Below are 8,436 nucleotides of genomic sequence, written 5' to 3'. Positions count from 1 at the left end.
AATTTTCTGAGGACTTACCATTTTGAAAAAATTTTGTATTGTACGTTGGTTTTTATTGTTTATCACTAAATGGACACACTTGTTTATTGTGTTTATGTGCTGAATTAAGACTGATATTAAACAGCTTTTGTGTCCTGAAATAAATGCAAAATATATGTTGCAGGATTTGATTACCAGTTCAGGATGTGTTTAGAGTTTTTGTGACTAGGTTCATGTGAAAGATTATTCTGTAATATTATTTTATTAATAATCTTGTACCATTTTGATTTCAAGATAATGGTTGTCTCATCAAATAAATATGGTGGGTAGTGTTTTTTATATCCTATAATTTTTTTTTGGTGGGGGGATAGAGTCTCACCTTGTCTCCCAGGCTGGAGTGCAGGGTTGTGATCTCGGCTCACTGCAACCTCCACCTCCTAGGCTCAAGCAGTTCTCATTCCTCAGCCTCGTGAATAGCTGGGATGACAAGCGTGCACCGTGATGCCCAGCTAATTTTTGTATTTTTAGTGGAGAGAGGGTTCTGCCATGTTGGCCAGGCTGGTCTCGAACTCCTGACCTCAAGTGATCTCCCCACCTTGGCCTCTCGAAGTGCTGAGATTACAGGTGTGAGCAACTGCATCCAACTGTTGGATGTTTGTTTGTTTGTTTGTTTGTTTGCTTTGAGACAGAGACTCACTCTGTGGCCCAGGCTGGAGTGCAGTGGCAGGATCTCAGCTCACTGCAACCTCCACCTCCCAGGTTCAAGCAATACTGCCTCTGCCTGCAATGTAGCTAGGATTATAGGTGTGCACCACGATGCTTGACTAATTTTTTTGTATTTTTAGTAGGGACAGGGTTTGCTTTCACCATGTTGGCCAGGCTGATCTTGAACTCCAAACCTCAAGTAATCTGCCTGCCTTGGCCTCCCAAAGTGCTGGGATTACAGGCATGAGCAACTGTATCCTTTCATATTATTTTTTTTTAACACACACATTTATCAAGTAAGTGGGCACAGTTTGTGGTCCACCAAAACAATTACTACAGTAACATTAAAAATCACACTGATCGCAGATCACTATAACAGATAAAATAGTAATAAAAAATTTTTATATATTGCAAGAATGATCAAAATGTGACAAAAAGACTATTGACATCATTTTTCTACGTCATGTGTTGTCTGAGAAATTTTAATGTAAGTTTGGTTTTATTCCTTATGTATTTGGTAAAGTAGTGTAGGCTTACTTGTTGGATATTTTGAATGATAAATTTAATTTCTTTAATAGATTTAAGATGATTCATATTTCTTTTTGTGTCCATTTTACAAATCTGTTTTTTCTTGAAATGCATACATTCCGTCTGAAATTTTTGATTGATGTGCACAAATACATTGAGTATTTGATGGGTAATTTGATTGATGTATTAGACCGTTTTCATGCGGCTGATAAAGACATACCCGAGGCTGGGAAGAAATAGAAGTTTAATGGACATACAGTTCCACATGGCTACAGAGGCCCCACAATCATGGTGGAAGGCAAGGAGGAGCAAGTCACATCTTATATGGATGGCAGCAGAAAAAGAGAGAACTTGTGCAGGGAAATTTCTCTTTTTAAAACCATCAGATCTCATGTGATTTATTCACTATCATGAGAAAGGCCCATCCCATGATTCAATTACCTCCCACTGGGTCCCTCCCGTGACACATGGGAATTGTGGGAGTTACAATTCAAGATGAGATTTGTGTGGAGACACAGTCAATCCATATGAATTGGCATTGTTTAATTTCCTCTTAACTTTTAAATGCCTATACAATGATCCTTTTTAAAATTTATGTTGTTGGTTTTTGTACCTCCTTCCTATCCTCTCTCTTCTTTCTCTCTTCCTCCCTTTCTTTCTTTCTCTGCTCTCTGTCTCTTTGTCTCTCTCTGTCTTGCAAGGGGTTTATCAACAGTGTCAATTTGGGGTTTTCAGGTTTTTCACCTTTGTATTTCTTCTTTCTATTTCACTATTTTATATCTTCTATATTTTTAGGGCTTAATGTGCTGTTATTTTTGTTTCCTCTTAAGATTGATACTATTAATACTCTTTCATTATTATGAAATTACCCTTTTTATCTTTTGGAGTATATTTTTTCTTTCAGTATGCCCTCACCATAGCTGTACCAGAGTATCTTTTAACCTTATTTTGCTTTTTAAACTTCCACTATCTATTTTTATATTTAAAATATGTCTCCTTTAAGTAGAAATGGGTTTCTGTATGTAGCCCAACAATCTTTTTCTGACAACTAAAGTATTTAAATACATATAGCAATTACTTATATTTTGGGGTTTTTGTAGTCTTGCCATTTATTTTCTGTTTTGTCTGTTCTTTGCTCCATATTACATTATTTAGTTTTTAAATAACATTAGTATTATTTGCTTTTTAGACAGGTTCTCATTCTGTCACTCAAACTGGAGTTCAGTGGTGTGATCACTGCTCACTGCAGTGTCCACCTCCTGGACTCAAGCAATCCTCCTGCTTTAGCCTCCTGAGTAACTGAAACTACAGAAGTGTTTCACCACACTCAGCTAATTTTTTTAAATTCTTTTGTAGCAATGGGGTCCCACTATGTTGCCCAGTATGATCTTGAACTTCTGGGCTCAGGCAATTCTCCACCTAGGCCTGTCAAAGTGTTGGGATTACAGGTTGGGATTACAGGCGTGAGCCCCTCTGCCTGGCCTTTTACTCTTTTATTGCTTTTAATGTTTACCATATATATTATAATACGCATCCTTCACTGATTAGAATATATCTTTATTACTTTCACACTTCCTGATCAGTGAAAGTGCCTGAAAAGTTCCACTCTGATTTCTTGCACTATCAATAATATGGATATTAATTTTACATATAATTTGAACGTGTATTATTATTGTTGTTATTATTATGTTCTAACACTTAATATTTGGTTTTGATATGCTCTGATGTTTCTCCTTCCTGGTGCTTTGTATTCTTCCTTTATTATTATGCTTTGTTCAGGGATTATTTTCTTTCTGCCTAGATAATTATCTTTGGCATTTTATTTAGAAAAAGTATTATGACCTCAGCTTCTCTGAACTTCTTGTTTAACCAAAAAATAAAAATAAATATAAATAAAAAAAGGCCTTTATTTAGCCTTCATTTTTGAAGGATATCATTTTCTAAATATAGATTCAGTCATTTTCTTTCAGCGCTGTAAGTGTTCTCTATCTCCCATTGTTTTATTTCAAAAGTCAGCTCTTAATCATATTATTACTCATTTGAAACTGATGTGTCTTTTATTTGCATGCTTTTAAGATTGCCATTTGGCTTTAGTTTTTAGCAGTTTTATATAATAGGTGTTATTATTTTGTTTTTAGCTGGGCTGTGATTCATAGAGCTTCTTGAATGGCTCCAAAGACGATGCTTTTCATTAGTTTTGGGAAATTCTTAGCAAACATTTCTTCTCATACTTCTATTTTTTTCCTCCATCATTTCTCCTTTTTGGAATCCAGTTACAAATACATGAACCTTTTTTTTCAATTATGTTCCACATAGCTCTTATTTTATTTTTCATTTAATTTACTTGCTTGCTTCAAACTATATATTTTGTATATGTATAAGTATGTGAATCTATTGGTAAATACTTTATTTCTTCTACTGTGGTTAATCATTAATCTACTATTAAATTCATCTATATCTTAATTTCAGTATTTTGTAAGATCTCTGATTTCTATTTGATTTTTAAATTAAATTCCAATTCTCTGATGAAAATATTCCATCTTTGTATTTATTTTTGGAACATATTAAGTTTAGTCCTGATACCTCAGATATTTTGATTTTCTGCTGCTCTACTTTTACGTTTTTCTCTTACATTTCTCAGTCATTTCGTTCTGTTCCCTGGCATGTCTGATAAATTTTGACTGAATCCCAGTTGTATATGAAAAATTGCTGGCATTCTCAATGATATCTTTCTTCTTGGGGGCTACTAAAATACATGCAGATTACCTTGTTTCAGCAGAGGATATTCTGTTTCTAGTTTGCTTCTCACTCTATAGTTATTGCCTTTTCAGGGATCTTAACTAAAGGCCTGAGATTTCTGTAAGACCATTTTTTTCCTCTTTTTTGTAGAAATGGGGTTTCACTATGTTGCTATATTGCCCAGGCTGGTTTTGAACTCCTGGGCTCCAGCGATCCTCCCACTTTGGCCTCCCAAAGTGCTGGGATCACAGGCGTGAGCCACTGCACCCTAAGTCCCTTGTTTTGTAATGATCTTACATTCTAATTTTCATCTTCCCCATACCAAAATACTGCCAAAATATCTGCCTAAACTTTTAGTATCTCAGCAGTTTATTTCTGCTTGAATTCTCAGAAATGTGTTCTTCAAATGCAAATTTTAGCATTCAGCTAGTGCCTCAAGGGGAAATTTTACACAGAATGTTATGCCCATTTCTCTAAAGTTCCCTTTTACTTTGGAGATCTTGATCCTTCAAACTGTTACTGATTTGATTGTCATGCATGCCAATAGTTGTTTTCTTAGCCTACTCAGATAGTCCTAAATTCAGAGACTCTGTTTTCGATATCTATACACTATGTTTTTATTTTTTTACTTATTAGACATTTTTCCCTATTTCACAGCTGTACCCTCTTCCACAATTTGTTTAGACAAAAATAATATTTTTTTCAAGATAAGACTATCAAATGGAGTTTATGTAAGGTAACATTAAAAGTGGACCAATGATCTTATTTTCTTTTTACTCATTAATTTATCTTATCCATGAACAAATACATTTAGCCTATAGATTGGCTCTCTCAATTATTTTCTTTAACTTTTGTAGTAGATTTTCTTTCTCTTTTCTAGTTTCATGCTTAGAGAGCCTTAGTGCATAAAGGTCTCTAAAAGGAATTAAGACCTTCTGGAAATATGATTAAAAGGTTTTTCTTTTGTTTTACACCATGTATCATTCCCAATATAACATAATGTTCACTCTACTTAGACCTTGTGCTTTACATTTCTTAGAATGAGATAATCCACAGCCTAAATGCATATAGCTATAAAGTATTATGTGAATTGTCAAAAGAGGTATACATTTTTTCATGATATTCTGAATTAATCACCAAATATATTTATAAAAGGCTATGGGAATTACAGTTACCCTAATGCTTCTGAATTGCATATGTTCCTTATTTCTATTTTGATTACTGTTGTCTTTAATTGAGTATGACTATTTTATGTGTACGGTTTAGTAACATAGCTGTTTGGGCTCTCTTTCTCTCTTTTGCAATGAACATTGCAAAGCAGCTGTTACAAGCATATATTTAGAGCTAAAGGGTACTCTGGCTTACATATGGGAGGGGTGAGGGAAGGATAATTGAATCACAAAATGCTTGTGATAAAATATGCTCTGCGAAACAATGGAAACAGGAAAACAATGCTAGAATGGTGTCCACAGTGAAGAGAACAAAGCCTGACTCTAAACAGAGGTTGCTAAACAAATCAGTCCCTATGCAATTAGATGGAAAAGCACTTAGCAACAATATAAAAATGACAGACTAGCTGGAAATCAGCACAATAGAAGATGACTCAGACTCCCTAAAGTTTACATACTTTAGAACATTACTTTCAATTCCACAGTTAGTTCATGAGACTTGATGATATGGAAGTGACAGTGGTGATAAAAAAGAAATAATTTCTGCATTACAAACACAAAGTCAATACTAATTTGTCTTTTATTAAAGAAACTCAAACCCTTCATAATTAATTCCTACTGAAATTTTGCCTAAAATCATACAGACTTTATAGTTTAGCTTTTTTTGTAGGTATAAAATTGACATATTAAGATTTCTGAACTTTTGCCCAGCATTTCTATTCTCTTATTCTTTTTAAAACTTCATATTTTAGATAGCAGGCCTCCCTAGGATCTGAAACAGCATGATTAAGTATGAATATACATGTCTTTACCTCCCTATAAAAGACTATTCTGTATGACCTGTACATTTCTCTTGGTGTAACACTATTGCTTCGATTTTATAGGCTCACACCTATGAGTTTTCAGTCTGCCAAACCCTCCTGGTGTGTGTGTGTGTGTGTGTGTCCTCTCATACTCTAAGGAGGATGTGTCTTAACAACTGGAGGGTTTGTTTAATCTGACCTCTTTGAAGATTTGAATATGAAAGTTTGGGATCAAAGGTTAAAGTGGAGTATATTACTCTGCATAAAATTGGAAGTTAATGAATTGGGGGTAAGAGTCAGTGAGAGAGATTGAGAGAAGCCATTAAGGCTGGATGCTACATAAGAGAACTTGTATGTGAGCTCTGGGTTACACTAAAGAAAAATACAGAAGTATATCAAGGAAATAGAAGTAACATAAAATCACAGATTGCAATCTTCATATCAGCCAAGTAAAATTCACTTCAAAAATTATGAAACCTAAAATTTAGGCCATGTTTAAACACTAAAAGTCATAATTTACAATAAAGACATAAAGATTTAGTAATTATGTATACATAACAGTTATTTGTCTCTTTATTATCTATCTATCTATCTATCTATCTATCTATCTATCTATCTATCAATCAATCATCTATCATCGGTCTATGCCAAGTAGCAAAACACCCACTTTCTATAAAGTGGAAACTACAGAGGATAAAGAAGACAAAGACAGGGACAAAGAAATGCAAGGGAGTGCAATAATCACTGAAAGTCAATTTTTTCAGATACATGGTAGGACCTATCAATATAGAAATTAAAGTTCTCTGTTATTTTTGTACATTTTGTTTGGGTTAAAGGAGACTTTCATTCATTGCTCTATGTACAAGTCACATCAAGAGGAAAAGAAAATAAAGTTACAGGGGAAAAAATCACCTTTTCAGTACTCTCTAAACCCTTAAAATGTACTGTCTGCTATGGTTTGAATGTTTTCCCCAATGCAACAGTGTTGGGAGGTGGAGCCTCATGGGAGGTGTTTAGGTCATGAGGTCTCTGATCTTATAGATGAATTTATGCTCCTATAAAAAGGGCTTGCTGGAGTGGATTTGCCCTCTCTTGCTCTTCTGCCATGTGAGGACACAAAGTTCCTCTCTTCCACAGAATTCAGGGTTCAAGGCATCACCTTGGAAGTGGAGACCAGGCCCTCACCAGACACCAAAATCTGCTGGTGCTTTGTTCTTAGACTTCCCAGCTCCAGAACTGTTAGAAATACATTTCTGGCCCGGTGTGGTGGCTCACGCCCGTAATCCCAGCACTTTGGGAGGCCAAGGCAGGTGGATCACGAGGTCAGGATTTCGAGATCAGCCTGGCCAACATGGTGAAACCCAGTCTCTACTAAATACAAAAAAAATTAGCTGGGCGTGGTGGTGCAAGCCTGTAATCCTAGCTACTCAGGAGGCTGAGGCAGGATAATTGCTTGAACCTAGAAGGCGGAGGTTGCAGTGAGCTGAGATTGTGCCACTGCACTCCAGCCTAGGGGAGGAATTAAGACTCTGTCTCAGGAAAAAAAAAAAAGATGAAAGAAATTTCTGTTCTGTATAATTTACCAGTCTGTGATAGTCTGTTATAGCTGCGAGAACAGACTAAAACAGTGTCTTTCCATAATCTAGTACTTATTGTTTCTTGCCTGTCTTTCCCTCCTAACAACATGTACTTCCTGCCATATCCCTAGCACTTACAACAGCATCTGGCATTCAGTATTTGCTGAATAAACATCTGTTGAGAGACTGAACAACTGAAGGAATGAATCCTGTCTGGCACTCAGTTTTAGTCTCCATCCAAAATAAACATGTTTTTTGATATATTATTTCTTCAATTCTTGTTTATTTTCCACAAGTTTTTTTCTTTCTCAGACTTCTTTTAAAAAAAAAAAATTGTAAAAAAGAACCATTCGGGCTGCATCTTCTCTCTCTTACTCCCCAGGAGGAAGAGAAGAATGATCATCAATGGCAAAAAGCAGTTGCAGCAAAGCAAAACCAAGAGCCAGCTTTAAGCTCAGGAGAGAGCACTGCATCTCCTCCTCATGGTTTCTGGTGCTCTCCAGGTTCAGAGACACTTTTCTAGTAACAAACTAAAAAAGGATCACTGAAAGTATAATCTTTCTGAGACTTCTTTAATCAGATATTTTGTCTGGTCATTCTATTCCCAAATTCTCTTCCATTTCTCATAACTTCAAACTTTGTTTTATTTTTTACTTTATATTATAATACCCGGATTATATTTCATCTTCTAAAGCTCTAATTACCTTTTTTATTCTTGTATAATTTAAATTCATAAAGTATAATTTGTTTGGTTTATTTATGTGCTTGATTCTACCTAGTTGCTGTGTATGTGTAGTTTATCTCCTACATATTCTATGACAGTTTTATTAAAAGTTTCTTCATATTATTTCATTAGCTGTGTATCTGTGGGATAACAGCTGGTTATTTTATTTTGTTAATTTTCTTTAAAACATAAAATATTATGTATTACACACT

General features: G+C 35.0%; 1 non-coding gene across 1 annotated transcript; it reads right to left on the bottom strand.

The window, feature by feature from the left end:
- Positions 1-7,845: 7,845 nt before the first annotated feature.
- Positions 7,846-8,060, bottom strand: LOC115837455. The gene has a single exon (XR_004032491.1). It is a non-coding gene; the product is annotated as a small nucleolar RNA U3 (small nucleolar RNA).
- Positions 8,061-8,436: the final 376 nt, after the last annotated feature.

The sequence above is a fragment of the Nomascus leucogenys genome, chromosome 11 (assembly GCF_006542625.1).
Source record: "Nomascus leucogenys isolate Asia chromosome 11, Asia_NLE_v1, whole genome shotgun sequence".
In the NCBI taxonomy this organism is placed as follows: domain Eukaryota; kingdom Metazoa; phylum Chordata; class Mammalia; order Primates; family Hylobatidae; genus Nomascus; species Nomascus leucogenys.
This window is presented reverse-complemented; position numbering and strand designations above follow the sequence as displayed.